Source organism: Hyposmocoma kahamanoa, unplaced genomic scaffold (genome assembly GCF_003589595.1).
Source record: "Hyposmocoma kahamanoa isolate Upper Pololo Valley unplaced genomic scaffold, ASM358959v1 87, whole genome shotgun sequence".
NCBI classification, from domain to species: domain Eukaryota; kingdom Metazoa; phylum Arthropoda; class Insecta; order Lepidoptera; family Cosmopterigidae; genus Hyposmocoma; species Hyposmocoma kahamanoa.
This window is the reverse complement of record NW_020654422.1, coordinates 7705485-7728162: the sequence shown is the minus strand read 5'-3', so window position 1 is coordinate 7728162 and position 22678 is coordinate 7705485.

Below are 22678 nucleotides of genomic sequence, written 5' to 3'. Positions count from 1 at the left end.
TACACTTTTAAGCGCACGAAGATTTACAAGGTAACTTATGAATATGCATTGCAAAATTTATGTCCTTTTTGTAAGTAATTGTTGTTTATGCAGAAAGTTTAAGTTCTCACATACGTAACTGTGCTATTCAAGTTTTCTACTTATATATTTTATTCCTACGGAAAGTACAGTAATGGAAGTTTTCATGCAATTTGATCGATATCTTGGAATAGCATTGTAGTGTTGTGTGTTAGCTGCGAGCGCCCGACGCGACGCGGCGCCCGTAAACATCGCGCCGCGCTCCATTGAAATGTTGTCTCTGAGGACTATGTTTTATTGAAAAACTTTCCACGCTGCTACTCGACACTCGCCGCTACGCCGCGGATCCCGTCGAAAATTCCAACTTTCCTAAATAGACAAATAATCTATAAGATACAATATCTACGAGCTTTATCATAGTCATCTACAATTAACAAAGGTCGTGACGCAAACAAGCGAGGTGAAATTAATTATCCGCCGTTATCTACATAAACAAGGGTATTGCGGGCGTGCTACGTTGCACCGTAAACAGCGGAGTAGGCGCAAGGTGGTCGGAGTAAATCGCTCCATTAGGCAGTTAAAAGCTCGTCGCTATCGTCGGGACATAACTCAGGCACCCGTCTCCGCGCGGCCCTATAAATTACGCCTTTGTGCGAACGGGGCGTGCCCGCTTAAAATATGTACGACATTGTCTTCCCAGCGCACCTCCCCTTCTCATATCTACTGAAATCCACTGAAGGTCACATTACAGTAAATTATCCATTCCTACGTTTTATTAACCAGTTGAGCTAGAGTAAACCAAAATTTTTATGTAGGTCGCATAGCCCCCAGTAATCTGAGATCGGGACAAGAATTCACAGATCAAACTATCATTCACACTTGTGAACTGTTCATTTTGGCGACTCGGTTAGTGGAAAGGCGATGCGTAAGCTCCTTTAATTTTGCTGAAGCTGTACTCTATCCCTATCAACAAAATTATCATGGTCCTATTTTCATTGAATGAATTGAAAATACTTTTCCTGGAATGAAAGGAAATGAAAATAAATTCATCAAACTGAAGCAGGACAAAAGCGACTATCAGAAGAACAATAGCCGAGTTACTCCAAGCAGCTACCGCAGTCGTAATTCCGAAGAAAGAAAGAATTCCCGCTATAACTGTTACAACCGGTTTCTTCAGAGAAAGTTACACAATTTACTTTTTAATGTAGGTAAAATAAAATAGAAGTAGAAATAAAAGCTTACTTAGATATGTAATTGTTATTGTCGATCGACAGTAATTTACTGATTACTTTGTGAGTAAGTAGTAGTATACTTTGTGAGTAATAGTAGGTAGGTGTCTACTCAAGGATATGAACGGACCATGGTTAAAATATCTCTTTGATGATTATTGTATTGTAATGTACCAAAATATTGTAATAAAAATTGTCCGGAACTAAACTAAAAACAATGCCCCTATTCACACGCATTTGTTACAATTGTTCATGATGGAACAAAAACCCTTTAATCTGTCGCACAATTCGTTAACTGAATTCCTGCATACAGAGTATTTATGTTTCCTCATTAGCTGGATAATTTTTGTTAATATAAGTGTGTTATACCTTTATAAGTATAGACATTCTTATAATATAATACTTTGTTATTTTAGAACGATTGTTGTTAGAGGAGACTCAACCAGTTATGCTTGGACTGTAAAGTAAAATGATTCTTAATGGCTTTCGTCAGTATACAAGAAAATAAAAAACTACTAGCCTATGTCAATTTTATATGTACTACCTAAACTTTTTACACTGCAAATTCGATCACTGTGTATCTAAACGATTATCACCTAGGACAATTTGTAGAAATTCAGTTGCGGCCCTCCTTACCCTTTACCTTTACTATAGTGTCATATCAAATATAAGAATAGCAATAACTGGAAATATATTTCTCCCACCTTGAAATTCCAACTTTGCACCGAAACCTTCGACAGTAATAAATCATGCAGTTGGATCAATTTTGTCATCTGCTGACGATCAACGGCGGTAAGATCCATCTCTGTCGCCCATAAATATCTATCCGAAATGTATTGTTTATGCGGGACACGCCGCACCGCTCGAAAACCTACACCACGTGTCAGATTGCCTCCAAAAATACATTAGCCTGCCTGTATAAAATTTTAATCCACACCAACGCACTTCCTGCTATTTAATGAAAATCGCTAAGTTTAAATAAATAACCAGTCTTATATCATTTAAAATAGAATTTTTGAAGCCAGGTATCACAATAACTAGGTAACGTTCAGCGTCCAAAGTGTAGCACATTGTGATAGTAACTGTGTATATTTCGAGCGTAATTCATTTACTGAATACAATGACTACGAGAAAACTAGTTTCTCGAAATGTACCTGAAGAATAAAGTGAAGAGTATAAATAAGATTCGTTTGTTCCCATATCATTAGGTCTCAACAAGGCTTTGTGAGTCGACGAGGAGAGATCGAAGCTCGGTCAAGCGCGAGAGATAATGCCTCCGCTTTCCCACTCCTCTGATAGCTGTGCCAACCGTTTGTCTCCGACCCGCTTAGATGTGTACATTGTTTGAAGAATTTGTGGGGTAAAGGAATCGAATAGTTGTACTGTATTTAGGTCAAACAAACAATACAAAGTGCTATCTATTTTTTGGTGTAACGTTTAGGTCTCTAAACAACTGTTTTAACATTTTTTAAGTTCCAAATATTTTTATATTTGTTTTTGGCTTTTTGCAGCGTTTCATTCACAGACAATATTTTTGACCTTACCATTTGACTTTATGACATAAAAAGAATATTTGGAAGCCGCATCAAGACAAACGATATATAAACAAACAGTTCATCACTAAACGCAAAAGTCGCTTTCTCAAATTTGAACTTATTTATTTTCGTAAACTTTAAACGCTATTTTCTGACAGTGGACGTTTTCGTTCAATGACGGTTTTGTTTTCAACGTGCGAAATATACAACAATTATGTTATATACTATTTTCTAAATAACACTAGATAAACAAGTGTAACTATATAGAATTGTTATGCATATAGACACGCAATTGGAGATATTTAAGAATCAAGAATCCAAATTTACGCTTAAAACTATCATTTGCTATTATATAAATAATTGTTACATCATCGACTAATTATTATAAACCAAATCGAATCGAAATCGACTTCTGGCGGTCTAAACTTTCTAAAAATTCAACTATAATGCTTCTAGGGACCTACAGCTCAAACTCGTTAGACCAAATGAACTTGCGAAATATTTAAGAAACATGGTTAAAGAGCTTGATGCTTTTGCATCAAGCTCTTTTGATCTTACTATACCTATACCGTCTTATATCTTAGAAATCAAATTGATAATGAATCTGGCTGGAATTTAGAAAATTTGTAGTTTTATCGAGTTCTTACGTTTTCGCGATTGTTACACATAGGAAATGAAACTATTTTTCCGAATTTAAATCGTGTATATTTGTTTTTTCAAACAAACTAACGTTTCGGGCCCTTTACAGGTTCCATAGTCACGGTTGACTGAGGTGGTACAGTTATGTCTAATATTAACGCAAACCACCCTATTTTTCACTATAGTTACAAGTTATTAATTGAATATCTTATTTTTCATTTTACAAACAAACATTCCAAATGCTACATTATGTTTTACAAATTATTTTATTTTAACACTATGAATTTTTATTGACTTAAATTTGTTATTTAATTAATAATAGAAATTAGAATATTTTTTATACATGGCAGGCAGATGACTCCACTCCACCTGATGTTAAATGGAAATGCAAACTGTCCAAGGCATCGTGTAGGTACTTGGTGGAGCTACCCCTGAGACGAGGTGCGAACAATACTCAACCGAGCAAGGTGATTTGCTTTGATGCGTCAAATTTGTGCCCATTAAAGAAAGAATGGGAAGGAATGGTGACAATTACAATTAGTAAACGTGCAAACTTGTGTTTTCTTGGCGTTGAACTCAACCAGATTTGATCCCTAACCATGAATGAGGTTCAAAACAAAGGTTAAAGGTTTCAGCCGTTGGGCGCCCATGATATTCCCCATGAACTGTGCTATCATCTGCATAGAATAGCCTCTCTCCAAGAGTCCGGTACACAAGCTGACAGAGTGACAGACGGTATAGTCGGTATATATTAGCACAGGGGACAACTCAGGTGCGCAGTTTTTAAGAACAACCGCTGGCATGCCGTCATGATGCCGTCATGACCACTAGCTTTCCCGACGTCAAGAGACTGCACCTCCATACGCACATCACGTTGTCTGATACGTATATCAGGCATCGTGTGGCCACAGTTAGGGAGAGTAGGTGGCGGTGTGTTACAGTCCTCGAGTTGGGAGTTAGAGGCATAGAGATTTGCCAGGAGTTCGGCTCTCATCGGGGACAGCGATGTTTGGTAGAAGTTTGATCTAACGGCCCTTGCTAGACGCCAGTAGTTACGGCTACCCGTAAGATGCGGTAGGAGCTCTTGGCCAACTCTTGCAACACGCTGGGCAACCGCTCTATTATACGCCCTTTTGCAGAACTTTATGTCATTGTTATAGGCCGTCTTTAATGAGTTTATTTTGGGATCATCTGAAGCTCGCCCTCATGCATGCATGCATGCAGCTTGTTTGTTTTCAACAGCCTCTGCACACTCACGGTTGAACCAGCGATTATGCCTCCAATTACTGATGAGATCAGAATGCGGGATATAGTATACCACCCCTAAGATCTCATCAGCAACAACAGTTGCACTAGCTGTTGGATTCATCTCACTCAAGCAGTGCTGCCGCCAAGAAACGAATGCAAAGTAGTCCCGCAAACCGTCCTAATCTGCTGATGCATTAAAACTAACAGTAGAAAAATAGGGTGGTTTGCATTAATATTAGACATAACTAGTTGATAACTGTGCCACCTCAGTCAACCGTGACCGTGGGAACCTGTAAAGGGCCTGAAACGTTGGTTTATTTGAAAAACAAATATACGCGTTTTAAATCCGTAAAAATAGTTTCATTTCTAATTTGTAGTTTTTTAAAAGAGTAATAAATATTATAATATTGTCGAAGACTAAGCTGATATTTAAAATAACGAATAATACCCGATTCATTTCATGTAAAGGCTAAACGAATATCTGTAAGAAATATACTAATATTATTTAGCATACTTTTGTCTTTTCTGAATCCAAATTGACTTCTTGAGGGCAAGTTATTTCTTACGATATATCATTCTAATCCATAGTTTCCCAAGTAGTACGTGCCGCTCCACAGAATGCGCTGAAGAGTCCGAGGGGTTTGCTATCCAAGAGTTACTACCACATTTGAAAAAAAAAAACCTGAATTATCAATATAAACTACGCTACAAATATTTTTTTTTCCTTGTTATTTTTTGTATTAAGTAAAAAAATACTTGTTTTTAATTATTTTTTGTGGTGGTAGGCGTTGAAATTTATCTTGCTTAAGTGCGCGGTGAGCCAAAAAGTTTGGTAATCTATGTTCTAATCGGTTTTTTGCTAAGTATTCAACAAATTTACTAACACAGACGATATGGCTATAGGGGATAGGAAGCGGCTTCCTATTACAGATAAGTTTTAGAAGCAGTGGAGCACCTTGTGAAAGAGTTCGTCCAGGTAAGTACTGTCACCTCTCCTATTTCTGCGTTCCGGTTTTGAAGAGTAATTACGTGGTGCTGGTAATTACAGGCACAAGGGACTTGTCAATTTATGTCTCAGGGTGACGGGCGCAGTGGCAGTCAAATTATTGCGATCTAAAGCTCTGAGTGACATTGCAGCTGCCATGGACAGGCGTGTCGCTTACCACCAGGCGCACGACTTATTCGTCCCGTCACTTGGTATCATAAAACCAAGTTTCAAAATAGAGATTGTACATTGTAACCTTCAAGAAGAGAGTAGCGTATCATAGACCTCTCGGAGTTCCAATACCGACAAAATAAGCTCAAGTCAGCCCCTCATTACTGTTAACTAATAAAAAAATAAGGATTTCCATCAAGTAAATGAAATTATTATATTTGTTTTTTCAAACAAACCAACGTTTCGGGTCCTTTACAGGTCCCATGGTCACGGTTGACTGCGAACCTCAACCGTGACCATGGTACCTGTAACGGGCCCGAAACATTAGTTAATTTATTTGTATTTATTATTTATAATGGAAAATTTGTAGTATATACTATGACTAAAGATAGTATGTACTGTTGACCTTGCCTTCCGTACGTTAGCTCTGATATAAAGCGACAAGTTTATAATACAATTTAGTCGTCAAACAACAAACTGTTGCGAGGAAGTTGCGCGACAAGTTGTGGCCCGTGTCTCACTACGCTCGCACGTGAATTGACTCGCAAATCGCTCCACAATTAAATACCTACTACACTTTGACAGATGAAATTACATCCTACCGTTTTGTTGGATTCGTGAACTGTCAGACTTTGTCTTAGAGACTCGAGATTTGCTTTATCCTATGAGTAGGTTTTTAATTTTATTTCTTTATAATAATGTGCCTTATTTAAAATAAATAGTTATTTTAATATTTGTATACTTTATATGTGACTATTGTGATGTAATATCTTAATAAACGATGTTGTAACGTCCTTTTAAAAAACGACTGATTCGACTTAGTAAAGAACAAGTAGTGGTAGAATAATCGGCCGCTTTTTAACCGACTTTAAAAAAAAGGAGGAAGTTATCAATTCGACTGTTTTTTTTTGTATGTGTGTTACGCGATAACTCCGCGGCATTTGTTAACTGATTTTGATGATTCTTTTTTTGTTGGAAAAAGGGTGGCAATGGCATTAACTTACCAACAAATTCGCGCTAAATAGTGTCTGCACCTATGGGGCGTTAAAATCGCATACAGAGCGTCAATCGCGTCGTTTGTTACATTAAACGTTATTCGTTTGTTATATTTTCACTAAACAAATATTATATTGCTTTATTATAGTTATCATTTAGAAGTGTTATTTTGTACAGTTGTACAGTATTAAATTTATATGTTAGATGAATCGTAAATATAAATTACAAAAGCAAACAAAATAATCAAACAGCTATTTGTCCTTTTTCTATACATTGCATGCGCCAAAGATGGAAAGAGACACATTACGTCAATTTCAAGAAGCTGATATAAACTTCTTGGTCATTTTCAATTGTTCGAACCACAAATTGAAATATTTAGAACAAAGAAACTATAGAGTCGCATTGATTTTAATCTTATTTTTAAAATGATTTTTTATTAAACGTTAGCAATAAGTAACAATATTGGTTACGCACTAAATCCTCTTTTGTATATGCAGTAGAGGCCTGCTCTTTGGTCGCCTGCTTAGAAAAAATAATGAGCCATCATTCATTCCAATTATTTCTCTTGTCAAGTATATCCGCAATTTTTCTGCAATAAATAAACCGCTTCTGTGTACCGCATCGCATCTCATCGTGTTCATCTGCGCCGACTAGCATCCAGGTGAGTGGATCTCTGCTGCCTTTTAAATTCCCTTTTGGATCCAACTCCCGTGCTAGCGATTCGCATTTTTTCGCATAGTACCTTTGGCTATTTACACGCCCTACCATATTTTTTGGTCATTTCGAGTCGGATTCGTTCCATTTTCTAAATTATACTCATATTTCGCTTGTGATCAATGTAATATTGGTTGTCACAATACGTGTAATTTCATCCGCCCATTCCTTAGAGGATGGAAAAAAAATAAAAGAAAGGAGCTGCCCTAAATCCGGAATGAACGTGCATACCAAAAATTGAACGAACAAATGGCGGATTTCTTTAGTGTCGTACCACAATATATCGATAAATCATTATCGACATGCAAACATTTAATTAAAGTAGATCCATATTCCATTTGGGAATATTTTAGGTTATATGAGAATATCCGGGAATGTCACATGAAATTTTGAATTTATTATTTTGCGTTTACAAGTACTCAAATATTACGAAATGTGAATTAGCACAGAAAAAAATAATATTTTGTAATTTGAGAGTATAAAAAAACGAGAAAGCTTTGAAATATAAATCCTATACATTTCCAACCTGAGGATTCATATTTTCATAGATAATTTTTTAAACAGATTCCAAATAGTGTAAGTTTTTTTGTATTTATGCATTAGCATAGAATATTAATTCATCCTTAAATCAGTCACTGATATTAATCAGTGACTGATTTAAGGGAATCTTTAATACTTCCATTTTTGGAAATAAATGAAAGTAGTAATATTATCAATAATAATATTATTATCATACGTTTATTTGCTTAAATGTTACGCATATATTAAATAGCATGCAAATGTCTGATTATACAATGTCAATTGATTACTATTGGCCGAGTGCCTTTGATTTGTGCAGAAAAATCGACACTTCTCCGAAGTGAGACAAGTAGTCACAAGCAACTGCGAGTTGTGACAAGCCACGTCAAACGAGCTCTATATACGTTAGCGCTCGCCTTCACTCGGTCAGCTAGGCTAGTGACACCGAACGACGGCAAGGTAAGGCAAGGCAAATAGGCTGTCTATACGTTGGTATTGGCCTTAACCCGGCAACGTTAAACCAACATGGACTTTGTATTGTTGTCTTTATAAAATAAGAATTTTTAGTAGTTAGAGTTGTCAGTGAGAAAAAATCGGAAACGAGTGGATAATTTTGTTTTCAGGAACTGAGAATGCCTAGTAAATGAGTCTTGTTTAATTTAAATTAAATATAAAATTATTTACCAATAAACCTAATGATGGAATTTCATTATCATGTAATATAGTTACATTCAAAGTCATGTTAAAATTTGACTCTTCAAAAGGAAGCGTATAAAATTGAAGATGATCTTTGATTCAGTGATTATATTCGGCACTAATAGACGGCGGTATAATTTCCAACCATTCTTTTTTCTTTTTTGATTTGTAGGTAAGCTTAGTAAAAATAATAATAATAAAAACCTCGTAGTGAATTATTTTAATAACAGAATATCGATAATACGTACGCTTCAAAGAACAACACTACCTCAAAATAATCGCTAACAACGATCATCAAAATATACAAACAAACAGGCAATTTGCAGGCAAAAAAAATTTGGCAAGATTTATGAATTAACTACTGAAATATGCTAATTACATGAAATATTTAGGCTTTTGTGTGATTTATAGATAGAAAAATAACACGTGCCTGTACAATGTTACATTCGGTCGATCTTCGCTTTTTCAAATGCCACATCCCATAACGCTGTAACGACGAATTTTTATTAATACTCAATTGTTCTCACTGTCAACATTTTTGTCCATTTTATTACAATATATGCGAATAATTCCATAAAGCACTTGGAAAAACATTTGTTTTGGCATTTGATGTACTTCCCTTTGACAACCGTATCATGTACAGCGAAATGGACACGGTTGGCATTTAAGATGACGTTATGTATTTTCGATTCCCGTGTACAGACTAATGTAATGCTATCTCTTTTGACTTAAGACGGTTTGCAAGAGTTAAACAAAGACTAACATGTTTATGTTTTCAACGTTGAAATGCATCATATACATATAACGTGTAATTTATATATGTCAACATAACATGTCCTTTAGTTTCCATAGTCTAAGGCCAATTCATTCATTTTTATTTTGACAATTCAAGTTAATCTGAATTGAAATTTATTTTTGCAACAAATAAATAATTATATTGAAATATAATATGGAAGCTAAATTGCCCATATTACAAAGCAAAGAGGAACGCATGCTACGACGTTGCCTCGCTTGTATGATAAGACGAAAAACATTTCATCTTTTGATTCACGCAGCAACGAGAACTTCGAGAGTTAGAAAGTATTAACGACTTACTAATCAGTTTCGAGGCACTTTTGGACGAAATTAATCAAATTTCCATCTCTCTCGATTCTAAGTGTTAACCTGACGTACATGTCTTCAAATGTATCCAGGGCCTCATACCTGGATACATTTAAAGATAAGGTAAGGATTAAGCGCACGCGTAACAATGTTATAAAAGTGTCATCACCACAAACAAGTACGTCTTCCGCGTCCGCGTCTCAGAACTCAGACCCATACATTAAGCTTCTACCTATTGACCTTCCCTCTTTTGATGGTAGGACTAAAAATTGGCCTATATTTTATGAGTCATTTAAGATCAATGTTCATAACAACGAACAGCTCTCTGATTCGCAGCACGTGCAATATCTCATGTGCAAATTGATTCATAGCGCGTTTAAATTAACCGCGGGTTTAGTCCCTACATGCGAGACTTATTCTATTATTTGGAATAGTCTTGTAAAAAAGTTTCAAGATAAACGCGCTCTAGGTACATATTATCTGAATAATATATTAGATTTTAAACCATGTTCTAATTCGTCCAGCAGCCTTAACATCTTTATTGAAAAATATTCCGCATGAGTAGCCGCTTTAAAACAATTAGGCATACCAGATTTGGCAGATTTCTTTTTATTGCAGTGCTCTCTGAGGAAAACTGACCAACAGGCTTTACAAAGTTTCGAAATGTTTGTACGAGATGTCGAGATTCCTTCATACGAGCTATTTGACATATTCATTCAAGGACAAGTGAAAATTTTGGAACGATGAAGTAATAATTCTTTCATGACTACTCCACGACTCGCGTACAAATCAGCTGTCAATACACCCGCTCAAACTGCACGACAAGACGTTTGTTAGCTAGTAAGATAGTAATGATTCTGCATCTAGTTCCGCGAATAATGATCTCGAATCTACATAAATTTTGGGAATTAGAGGAAATTCCTTTGAAACGTCATTTAAGTCCAGAAGACACTGAATGTGAAATTTTTACATTTCGTGCGTGTCTCGCAATGTGGAAGGTAGATACACTGTGGTCTTACCTTTCTGTAAAGATTATTCAGAACTAGGCAACTCCCGTGTTGTTGCTCATAGTCGTCTACTGTTCTTGGAGAAAAAATTTAAACAAATACCTACTCTTCGCGATGACAACAATAAGGTCATTCATGACTACATGCAGAATGGTTATCTTACTGAGACTCCCGAATCTGACATCGTTCTACGTTCTGACATAACGACGTCTCGCGTTAGGATCGTGCTCAATGCCAGCGCTAAGACTCATTCAGGGTTATCACTTAATGACATATTACATAGTGGTCCTAATCTACAGGTGGATTTATTTCTTCTTTTGCTGAACTTTCGTTTATTTCAAGTAGTGATGACGTTGACATTCGGCAGATGTATATGCAAGTTTGCTTACCTCCGCATGACTATAAGTTTGTCAAAATATTATTTCGATTCAATGAAAGCAGGCAAATTCGCACCTTTAAATTTACTCGTGTTCCTTTCGGACTCAAGTCGAGCCCTTATATAGCCCTATGCGTACTGTCAAACAGTTATGCTTAGATGAGAGTCATCGCTTTTCTGATGCTGCAAATGTGGCCAGCTCTCAATTATACATGGATGACCTGGTTTACTAATATCTTGATAATAAAACCGCCATGCGTTTATCACAAGAATTAATAGCATTGTTTAAATCTGGTGCGTTTGACTTGGTCAAGTAATTCACCTACTCTACTAGACAATGTTCCTGACTCACATCGTGCATCTGTCAATTTCAATGACAAACAGAATATCGCGAAAGTGTTAGGGTTATAATGGGAACCCACAAATGACACATTCTTCATCAGTACATCTCCGCCTGCTGGTGGGAATTGCACCAAGCGAGTTATATTATCTACCGTAACTCGCTTGTTTGACGTTCCTGGGTTAGTAACTCCCGTAGTATTATTCGCTAAGTTACTAATAAAAGAACTTTGGCTCAGCAAACTCGATTGGGATGACGCACCCTCAGTGCATATAATTAAGTCTTACTCCATGTTAGTTCAAGAATTTCCATTGCTGTCAACGTTAAAAATTTCACGTCATATTGGTGTTTCTGCCGACTGTACAGTAAACATCGTTGGTTTCTGTGATGTCAGTCTCAATGACTATGGTTGCGTTGTTTACTTGCATATTATAGACTCAGTCGGTAATATTATTGTGAGGCTATTGTGCCTAAAATCAAATGTTTCTCCCGCTAAAATCTCTACGCTTGCTCAATTAGAGCTATGTGCCGCACTTTTAATGTCCAAGTTAATTAAAACAGTAGAAGACACATACTAGGCTCGCATTCAAATTGCACGAATATATGCGTTCTCGGACTCAACAATCGCTCTTTCTTACCTAATCGCGCTTCCGTGGATTAAATCGTCCCTTCATAGATGGTTCGTTTTTGTCAGCAACCGTGTAGCTCAATGTCAAGAAAATCTGACACCGCAGAACTTCTATCACGTTGCCGGAGTTGACAACCCTAGTGATTGTTTATCACGCGGTATGTTGCCATCACAACTAATATCACATGATTTATGGTGGAACGGACCTTAATGGTTACAAAGTCCGCCAACTGAATGGCCAATCCAATGTTTCAAATCCCACGGAAGCTGAAAAGTTGTCTGAATTTAAAACGAAAACCTTAACTGCAGTTGTTCAAACTGTACAGCCAATATTATATAAGTAGCTGTACGTGTATCAGTTTGGAATAAGTTGCTCCGCACAACTGTTTATGTTTTACGTTTCATACGGAAATTAATAATAATAATAATAGTAATAAATCATTTATTTGGACATCTATGGCCCACTTGTTAGTAATACAAAAAGATACAGAACATTTAAACTTAAAGCTATTGTTAGTAGGTACAATTTACGGGACAATACATTGACAAAACACAAGAACACGTATATGCAACTTACCGCTCGAGGTGCCGATAACCTCATGATCTCACCAGAACCTGGATAAAATGTTGAAGCATCGGCGCATCAAGCTTAGCCGCAAACATTTTCAGAATGCTGTTAGGACTAGAACGCAGCCTCGAGAGTAGTGACGCCTTTTTGTTTCGCATCACAGCAAAAAAGTCATCTAATCCCGCTAGAGCAAACATCGAGGTTGCGCTACAATGCCGTGGTAGTCCCATCAGCATTCTGAAACCGTTATTATATTGAACAGGCAGGGCGCTGAGTGCCTTCTGCGTATAGTTCACCCACAGACCACCCGTGTAGAAGGATTGACAGTAAGCCTTGAATAATGTAATTTTGGCTTCCTCACTACAAAGAGCAAATCTGTGTGCCAACATGTTACATCTAGCAGCCAACGCCCTACGTTCTCGATCAATATCAATTTGATCTTTGAGATCATCCGTCACGTAATGTCCTAGATATTTAAATTTATCTACCCTTTTCAGGGGCAACCCGTTCAGACTTATCTTTGGTTCGTAGGACATTCCCTTACCAGGGACTCCAAAGATCAAAAACTCGCTCTTGGCACAGTTATACACAAGGCCATACTACATACAGATTAAAGAGTTTCGGCGAAGTCAAACCACCCTGCCTTACACCGCACTTCAACCTGTACGCATCCGAAAGAGCTCTTCCCCATCTCACATTATTTTGTTGGTTCATGTACCAACATTTCAAAATTTCTATCAAATTCCGAGGTATGCCCGCTTTCTCGAGCTTACCCCAAAGAACATCATAAACCACGAGGTCAAATGCCTTTGAGAGATCAAGAAAACAGGCGTACACCGGCCTGTACGTCTGCCTTTTTGTGTAATATTGGACGGCCTGCTTAAGACACAGTATGGCACTTTCTGTGGAAAGCCTACACCCAAACTGAGCGTCGTGCAGATCTAAATATTTGTCTGATTCATTGTCCAGCAGACCGTCCAAAACTTTTGCAACAACCAGTGGCCAGTGATATAGGACGGTAGTTAGCGTGATTAGCTATATCACCAGTTCTATTTTACAGTACCGGTACTACTATGGTTTTAAGCATTTCCGGCGGCAAATACGAGTGTCTCATACATAGCGAAAAGAACATAGCCAACACTCCGGGAAGATGTTCTCCTGCATATTTCAAGTGCTCAATGCTAAGAGCGTCGTGACCTGGAGATTTACCTCTTAACATTTTTCTTATTACTGCAGCCACCTGCTTAGAAGAAAAACGTAATATCTCCTGACCACTCTCAGTCCCAGCATCAAGCACTCCGCGTGGTTGAGGCACCGGGGAGGAAACTTGAAACTTTTCCATAAACATGTTAGCTATATCCCTCTCGGTACTACATCCCGACACCGCAGTAGGCAAACTCGACTTAATGTTCAGATTATTGGTTATTTTCCTAAACTGGGCGAAGTTCTTGGAGGCTCTGTGCTCCGCTATAATGTCCATTTTGATCTGGTCTTCATTTTTCTGACACCATTTAAGCCTACTTCGGAAGATTCTTTGACCTTCACGCATTTCATTCCAAACTTGACCAGTTTTGGGTTTGTTATATTGAACCCATGTCTGATATTTAAGTCGAGCCTGTTCATGCGCACTACGCACATGCTTATTCCACCTGACAACCACCCGCTTTTTATGTACTTTGGTTTCACCACTGGCCACAGCTGACGCTTGGGACAAAATTGTCACTATGCTTTTATAAAGCTCATCCAGCACCTGCTTATGCGCCTGTTCACAGCACCTACCTTCATCACAAGTACTGAAAGAATCTGGATATTGGACCTCTTTCAAATTCTTATTATATAATTCATGATATCTATTGATCTGATCATTTGATTTATGACCCCAAAGCACCTTGTTACGCGTTACATTTATCAATTCCAGCTTTTGTGGTATTATGTTTAAATTACATTCCACTATTAGAGGCCTATGATCAGACCAATAGACACCATAAGCCACGCTTACATTGGTAATAGTACTCCACGCCGTTTGCGTTACCAAGCAGTGATCCAACCAACTCAAACTACCATTCTGTTTACTTTCAAAAGTGTGAGTGTCAGAATTTATTTTTAATATTGTAGTGTCTGCGCAAACCCACGATAACTCCACACAAAAATTACTGAGTTCGCTCCAAAACAAGGTGCCTGGATGCGCGTTATAATCGCCCAGCATATAAAAAGCCTCTACTAAATTAAATACTACTAAAATAATTAAAAATCTCGGTATTGCTGAAATCGCTTTATTACCCGCCATACAGGATGTTCACTTTAGTGAAGAAATCGCTCGCGTTAAAAATAATCTTGTTCCGTCGCGTAAACTTTTGAAGCTGTCAGTTTTCTGTGATGACAACAATATTTTACGTGTTGACAGTCGCCTTTCGAACGCAGATTTGCCATTTGAAGCAAAATATCCCGCACTGATTCCAAAACGTGACCATGTAGTCTATTTAATTATAGACCACTACCATGCTGTGAATTGTCATGTTGGTGCAGCTCTTTTGATTATTTCTGGATACTAGATGGCAGTATTTCTGGATACTAGATGGCAGAACCGTCATTAAGGCGAGAGTGTATAAATGCAATCAGTGTTTCCGCATTAAACCCGCACATCCAACGCCCAAAATAGCTGATTTACCTTCTTATCACTTGCAAGAAGCGAAAGCGTTCATGCATACTGGAGTCGACTACGCCGGTCCTCTTCGTATAACTCTTTGCCGTCGCCATGGTCAGTACGCACAAAGGGCGTGCTTATTTGTGTGCCTCGTTACGAAGGCAGTTCATGTAGAGTTGGCCTCGGATTTGACTTCAGATGCCTTCTTAGCCGCCTTAAGCGATTTATTTCTCGCCGTGGCCCTGTCTCTTGTCTTTACTCAGACAATGGAACAAATTTTGTCGGTTCTAAAGCTCAATTGACCGAGATGTACAATGTTCTACTCAGTTCGGAGTTTAAATGTACATTCAATTCCGAATGCGCTAATCGCCGTATTGAATGGAAAATTATTCTTCCGCGTTCTCCTCATTTCGATGGCATGTGGGAGTCCAATATTAAATGTTTTAAGACACATTTGTACCGCGTCATAAGTTCGCAACTTCTGCAATATGAAGAACTAGTTCTTGTACAGACAGAGTGTATTCTCAAGTCGCAACCGCTTAGTGCTAAATCTTCGGATCCGCACCCGGAAGTATTAAGACCCGCTCACTTTTTAATGTCTACACCGCTTCAGTATTTACCTTCTTCTGATTGTCTAGTGAGTGCCGTAATCTCAGTAATAGGAAAAGTATGCTGGAGAGAATAGTGCAATCTTACTGGAAAAGATGGCGCGAAGAACATTTGCACACGCTGCAAGTCAGAACTAAATGGTGCAGTCAGGATCATCCCATCAAAATAGGGTCTTGATGGGCGATGATAACGTACCACCTCTTCATTCGCCAATCAAAATTGGAGGGTATAAAACATGAGATAATATTGTTTGCTGATGATACTTCCTTATCATTTAAAGTTAAAAGGCACCAATGTTCCTACGACGATGTGAATAATGCTATACCTAAAGTAGTTGATTGGTTTGCTGTTAATAACATACTTCTTAACGAGAAAAAAACAAATTGTGTGAAATTTACATTACCCAATGTTAGAGAGACGGTCACAAACATTGTAGGTAGAAAGGAAAAATTGAATCTTGTGGATACAGTTGTATTTCTAGGTATAACGTTAGTGCTAAATTGCAATGGGGTCCCCATATAACTAAGTTATCAAAACGGCTCGGCTCTGCAGTATACGCGTTTAAAAAAAAAGGAAACTTTCAGACGTCGAAACCGCTAGATTGGTTTACTTCAGCTACTTTCACAGACATACGGCATTTTGCTTTAGGGTAATGCCGCCGATATCAATAGAATCTTTGTCCTGCAGGAACGTGCAGTTAGGGCAATTTACAATCTGGGCTCCAAAGTATCTTTGAGAGATAAGTTTAAGGAAATCAACATTCTTACACTAGCCTCACAGTACAATTATGAAAATGTAATTTATGTTAAAAGAATAGTAATTTCTTTATGAAAAATAGTGACAGACATAACATTAATACGAGGAATAAAAATAAACTAGCTTTTCTTGATAGTCGTCTGCACAAAGTCAAAAAATCATTTAAGGGGGAATGTATATGTTTCTATAACAAGATTCCGGTTGATATACAAAATTTGCTATATAATTAATAAAGGTTATTATACAACTTCTGCGTACTTGGATGACAAAAAAACCGTGGTAGTAACCCGTTTAGCTCATGGAGGTAGTCTCGATCTCTGATGTTTTAAATAAAAAAAAATTGTAAATGTTGAATGTGTACAAATGTTATTTACAAAGAGCAACCCCTAGAATTTCTTGCTCATTCTTTTCAGGGGAATCTGTAGCTGTAGAGTTTAACCATTGTGACGATTTCAAGTGTAATAATGCTTACCTATGAAATAAAGATAATTTTGAATTTTAAATTTTCTGCGAGGAGGCTCCTTTTGTGCGTTTACCGAAACCGCCATTGTTTACCAATGTCATCGTTTAAGTTGAATTTGAGAATTCTAGCTGTTCACAATACTGAGATCTAGTTGTCACATTCCTAGTTACCATCAAATCTTTAAAATTTATAGTGATCCAAAATCATAAACAAAGTTATTTTTAAAATACTGACAACCTTGCAGGACTATATTACTAACATCATAAACAACAACTTTTGTTCCTTGACTTTTAATAATTTATCAGATTGTACATTCATACAAAAATAAATAGATTTATCCAGATCGCTCGAAACGGTAATAAGTCTCTGCAGAAAGGGGGTGGAAGTTGTCGCCGAGGACGATTGCACGTTTAAACTTATTCTACCAAATATAGTTCTAAAAAGTGTCAGTGCAAGAAAAATGTAAAAGCTTATTTTTGTATCGAGTTCTCAGGTTTTCGCGATTGTTACACATAGGAAATAAAAACTATTTTTCCGGGTTTAAATCGCGTGTATTCGTTTTTTTCAAACAAACCAACGTTTCGGGCCCTTTACAGGTCCCAAGGTCACGGTAGACTGAGTAAAGTCATCAACCAGTTATGTCTAACATTAATGCAAACCACCATTGACCTACCAATAAATGAACGTCGGGATCGCGCTAAAAAGTGACCGCACCTGTAGGGCGTTAAAATCGCATGCAGAGCATCAATCACGCAATAGTCTTCGTTTGTTCGAGTGACAGCGCGGTTGTCAATTATGCGGTACCAATATATGCAGTACAAATAATAACTTGTAAAAATTACTGCAGTAAAGTGTGAAAACAGGATTTTGTATCATATTTTCACTAAACAAATATATTGTATTATCATAGTTGTCATTTAAAAGTGTTATTTTGTACAGTTTTATAGTATTTAATTTATATATAACTGAATCGTAAATATAAATTACAAAGCACACGAAATAATGAAATAGCTAACTGTCCTTTTTCTACTTATTGCATGCGCAAAAGATGGAAAGAGACCCATTACGTCAGTTTCAAGAAGCTTATATAAACTTCTTTGTCATTTTCAATTGTTCGAGCCACAAGCGATTGAAATATTTAGAACAAAGAAACTGTAGAGTTGCTTTGATTTTAATCCTATTTTTTAAATGATTTTTTTATTAAACGTTAGCAATGACTAACAAAATATTGTTGTACTCGTTTTACGGCATGGGATTACCTATCAGAAGTCAGAAAATACATTTGCCCGAAGTAACATTAGCTCGCATTTTCATAAAGTGTTTTTACGAAGATTACAAAACAAAAGCTAATTTTGTCTATGTAAAAAGCATCAAAATTACTCGAAAGCGTAATGGTTTTGTTATAAATCGGAATTACGGATATTTGAGTTGGCGTTTAGTTAGAATATCGGTACATTTCTTATAGTGCATGCTTATTTTCACATTTGTAGTGATAATTGTATGTATGTATCTGCCCAACTCTTTATTATACCTTTAAGTGAATTTGTACAAAATTCGACATAATAGTATATATAAAAAATTTATTAATATTTACGAGAAAGGCCTTGATTGGCCCTTAATTTTGTGTTCAAGTAATTTTCAGTCGAAGCTATATATAATATGGTGCATTTTGTTAAGTTTCCAGTAGAAGCTGAATATGGTGTTTTTGGGCCCTTAAATTGTTGTAAGCAAATTTAGGCAGTACTGCAATGACGTTACAATTTAAATTAAATGTTTTAGTTTTTTATATTTCGTTACATGTCACTATATTTGTATAGGTTAACCTCGGACATTTTTTTCGTGGTTTTTGTATTAGACCCGATGTCCATTTGCTGGTAGGTCAATGCAAACCACACATGTTTTCATTATAGTTACAAAAATTATTAATTAAATACCTTATTTTTAATTTTTCAAAGAACATTCCAATTTACGCTACATCTGTTTTACAAATTATTTTATTTTAACAAAATGATTCTTTAACAAATTAAATTTATTATTAATTAATAATGGAAATAAGAATAAATGAAAACATATTGATTAATCAGTTTATTTTTGGTAAATTTATTATGTTTTGTAAAAAGTGATGGAACTAAAGTTGTTGTTCATGATGTCAGTAATAAAGTCCTGTGAGATTGTTAGTATTTTAGAAATAACCCTGTATACTTAGAATAATAAAGCCTGTTTATTTAAAATATAAAATCATAACATGTCATGCCATTCTAGCATCTTTTTTTACACTATCAATTGATGGGACGAAGAAGTCCTGATGGCAAACTGCACGCCTGTCCATAACAGTTGCAGTGACACTCGCGAACTTTAAATCGCAAATATCTGATGGACACTGCCACTGCGCCATCATTCTGAAACATAAATTGATAAGTCCCATGTAATTTCATCAGCACCCTTACCTTTCAAAACCGGAACGCAATAATGCGCGTCGACTACGGGTCTCAGTAATAAAGATTTTTTATTCCAAAAAAAGCCTGTAATCAAGTAAAATACACATATGAAAATTTAGTACTATAATTATAATCCATTAATAGTTTCTATTATATAAATACCCACACAAAAAGTACATTCAAGTATCAAATTGTTACCACAAAATAAAATCTCTCCTTTCCAATTTTGATGTTGAGTATATGTATAACGCGCGCGGTGATTATTGTGGCAACAATAGAGCTTACTTTGTATATATGTAGGTATATGTACGTGAAACAGTCTACTGCTCAAGATAACCACACGCGTACTTATGTACATCGTTACCTACATCTACAGTACGTACCCACACATTAGATATAGACTCTATACTTAGATTACTTTAGTAAAAAATGTACGTGAAGTACCTTCATCTGAACATTTATATGACCACTATGAAAAAGCTTCGCGATCTTTCTTACCTGATTGATAAACATCAACTATGGGTACAGTTATGTAGATATAAATAAAACAAATAACGCACACAATCAACATAGCCCAGCACTAGAGAAACCATGTGTCGCGGGTGCCATGGATACACACATAAACAACCACAAATTACACCCAAACTCACGAGAGAAATAAATGTAGGTCATACAAATATTTCTCCCGGCCCGGGAATCGAACCTGGGACCTCTGCGTGATAGTCGGGCGTGGTAGCCGTTCGGCCCCGGAGGCAGTTTATAAGAATATAAGAAGTTGTTTGAAGTTGGTTTTCTATAAATAGAATCATTGTATAAAATGTTTACAATCATTACATAGGTTTGCAAAATATCAAATACGACACCGGAAATAGATTTAAAACCAAATATAAAATAACAATCTATTACCAATCACGAAGCTATGTAAAGCTATAGCTATGAAGTGTTCAACGCTAAAATACTTAATTGAAATTACGACGGAACACGAACAATAAAGCTCCATTTACAGTGAAATGTTAACGTACCTATTGCACTGCGGGAGTGTCGTGTATGCATGCTATAAACATTCGATTGCTCGCTACAAATGAGTTTTTTTACATTGCCGTTAATCACATGTTACAGAGAATTTATTTTTCGGTTAATGAACAAGTAGCAAATGAAATTGTCATCATAGTGTCGTAAGTTGTGATGGAAATAATTATCGCTAGAAATCCCTGTTAAGGCTGTTAAAATCAACATTTCAAGGCTAGAAAGCCTTGAAATGTTGATTACAATTCATTTTCCTCTGTGTTGAAACGAATGTCCAGGTACTTTTATTTCGACGCATTATCTTTGTACTGCAGACAGATACGAAACTATAATCTGAGTACACTCATTATATCACGAATAGCGCCGACAAATTTAGATGACGGATGTAGAGCCCTCGACGCATAACTCAGCCTCCTGTCTTCCTATACCGCTATAAATTACGACTAACAGAGTAATACATAGTAACTATGAACTTATACGTTGACAAAACAGCTCCTTTTAGTTTACCATAAATCTTAAGGGAAAACCTCACGTTACAAGCCAGCTCTGAAAAATTTCTCTTACCTACTTAATTATAATTAACGTTGAACAGTACTTCTCTAGTATGAAATAAGTACGTAGCCTTGTTTATGTTTATTTGGAAGTACTATAGCGAACAATTTTGCTATTGGTAAGTAAGTCTATCTGTCTGAGCAGTGCCTGTTAGATTGAGTTTTTTTAGGTAGGTCCTCACCTACTGTAACGCAGTGAGAGGTACTATTTAATATTGAAACGAGGTATATAATCACAATTAAAGATTTACTGTGAGCGTTCAGCTAGAAGATTTGTCCAGAACCACGGCGATGTTCCTTTGACAACAATCCTCTTTTTTTTCTAGTTCTAAATACAAAACCGTTTTCTTTTAGACAGATCTAAATATAAAATAATAATATAATCTGTCCAGCCTGCGCTACATCCCGGCGCCTCCACCACTTGCTCCGGAGCGTAGCCGTGGTTGTAACACTGCGAGAGGTACTATTTAATATTTAAACGAGGTATATAATTATAATTAAAGATTTACTGTGAGCGTTCAGCTAGAAGATTTGTCCAAAACCACCGCGATGTTCCTTTGACAACAATACTCTTTTTTGTAGTTCTAAATACAAAACCACCTTTTTTTAGACAGATCTAAATATAAAATAATAATATAATCTATCCAGCCTGTTGAACTACAGTACCTACACCGCTTCATCGCCGCTTTCTACCGCAAAACTGCAGTGTTATGGAATTGAAAACAGGGAGAGCCAACGCATCACAGCGCCTCCCTGATAACGGCGAAGGGGAGAGTGCCGAAGGCGTTGGCTTTGTCCAAAGACACAGCCACTACACGCTCCCTCTCGCCGTTAGCCTCCTCCACGATGTGTCGCAGCGACTCCAGGGCGTTCAAGGTGAAGAGTCCAGCCCTGAACACGTACTGCCGCTGCGACACGTCGGGGCCTGTCCCTCTCAGGTGTTCGTTGATCCTGGAGGCGATGATTCGCTCCAGGATCTTCGCCACCTCATCAAGCAGGACGAGGGGCCTGAACCCCGAAGGGGAGTCCGTAGGTCGGCCCGGCTTGGGTATCAGGACGAGCCTTTCCTCCTTCCAGCATCTCGGGAACAAACCCGTCCTCAAACAGTCGTCCATGAGTTGCTTGAAGCGGGTCCCGAGATGCTTCAGGGCAATGCGGAGGACTCGTTCCGGTATCCCTTCCGGGCCAGGGGCCTTCTTCCGCCCCCGCAGCCGTCCCACCGCCCACTCCATCTCCCCCTCGGTGATTTCAGGGAGGGTTTCCTCAGTCTGCCCCCCTTCTGCTCTAGGGGGCACCATGGCCGGTGGGGTGAAGGGCTGCGGTTCAGGAAGAGGCCCTCCACCACCCGGTTGAGGAGATCCAGCTCCAGTGACTTGTAACGAAAAACGTTACATACCTCTTTTTTTTTACATAATCGGTTA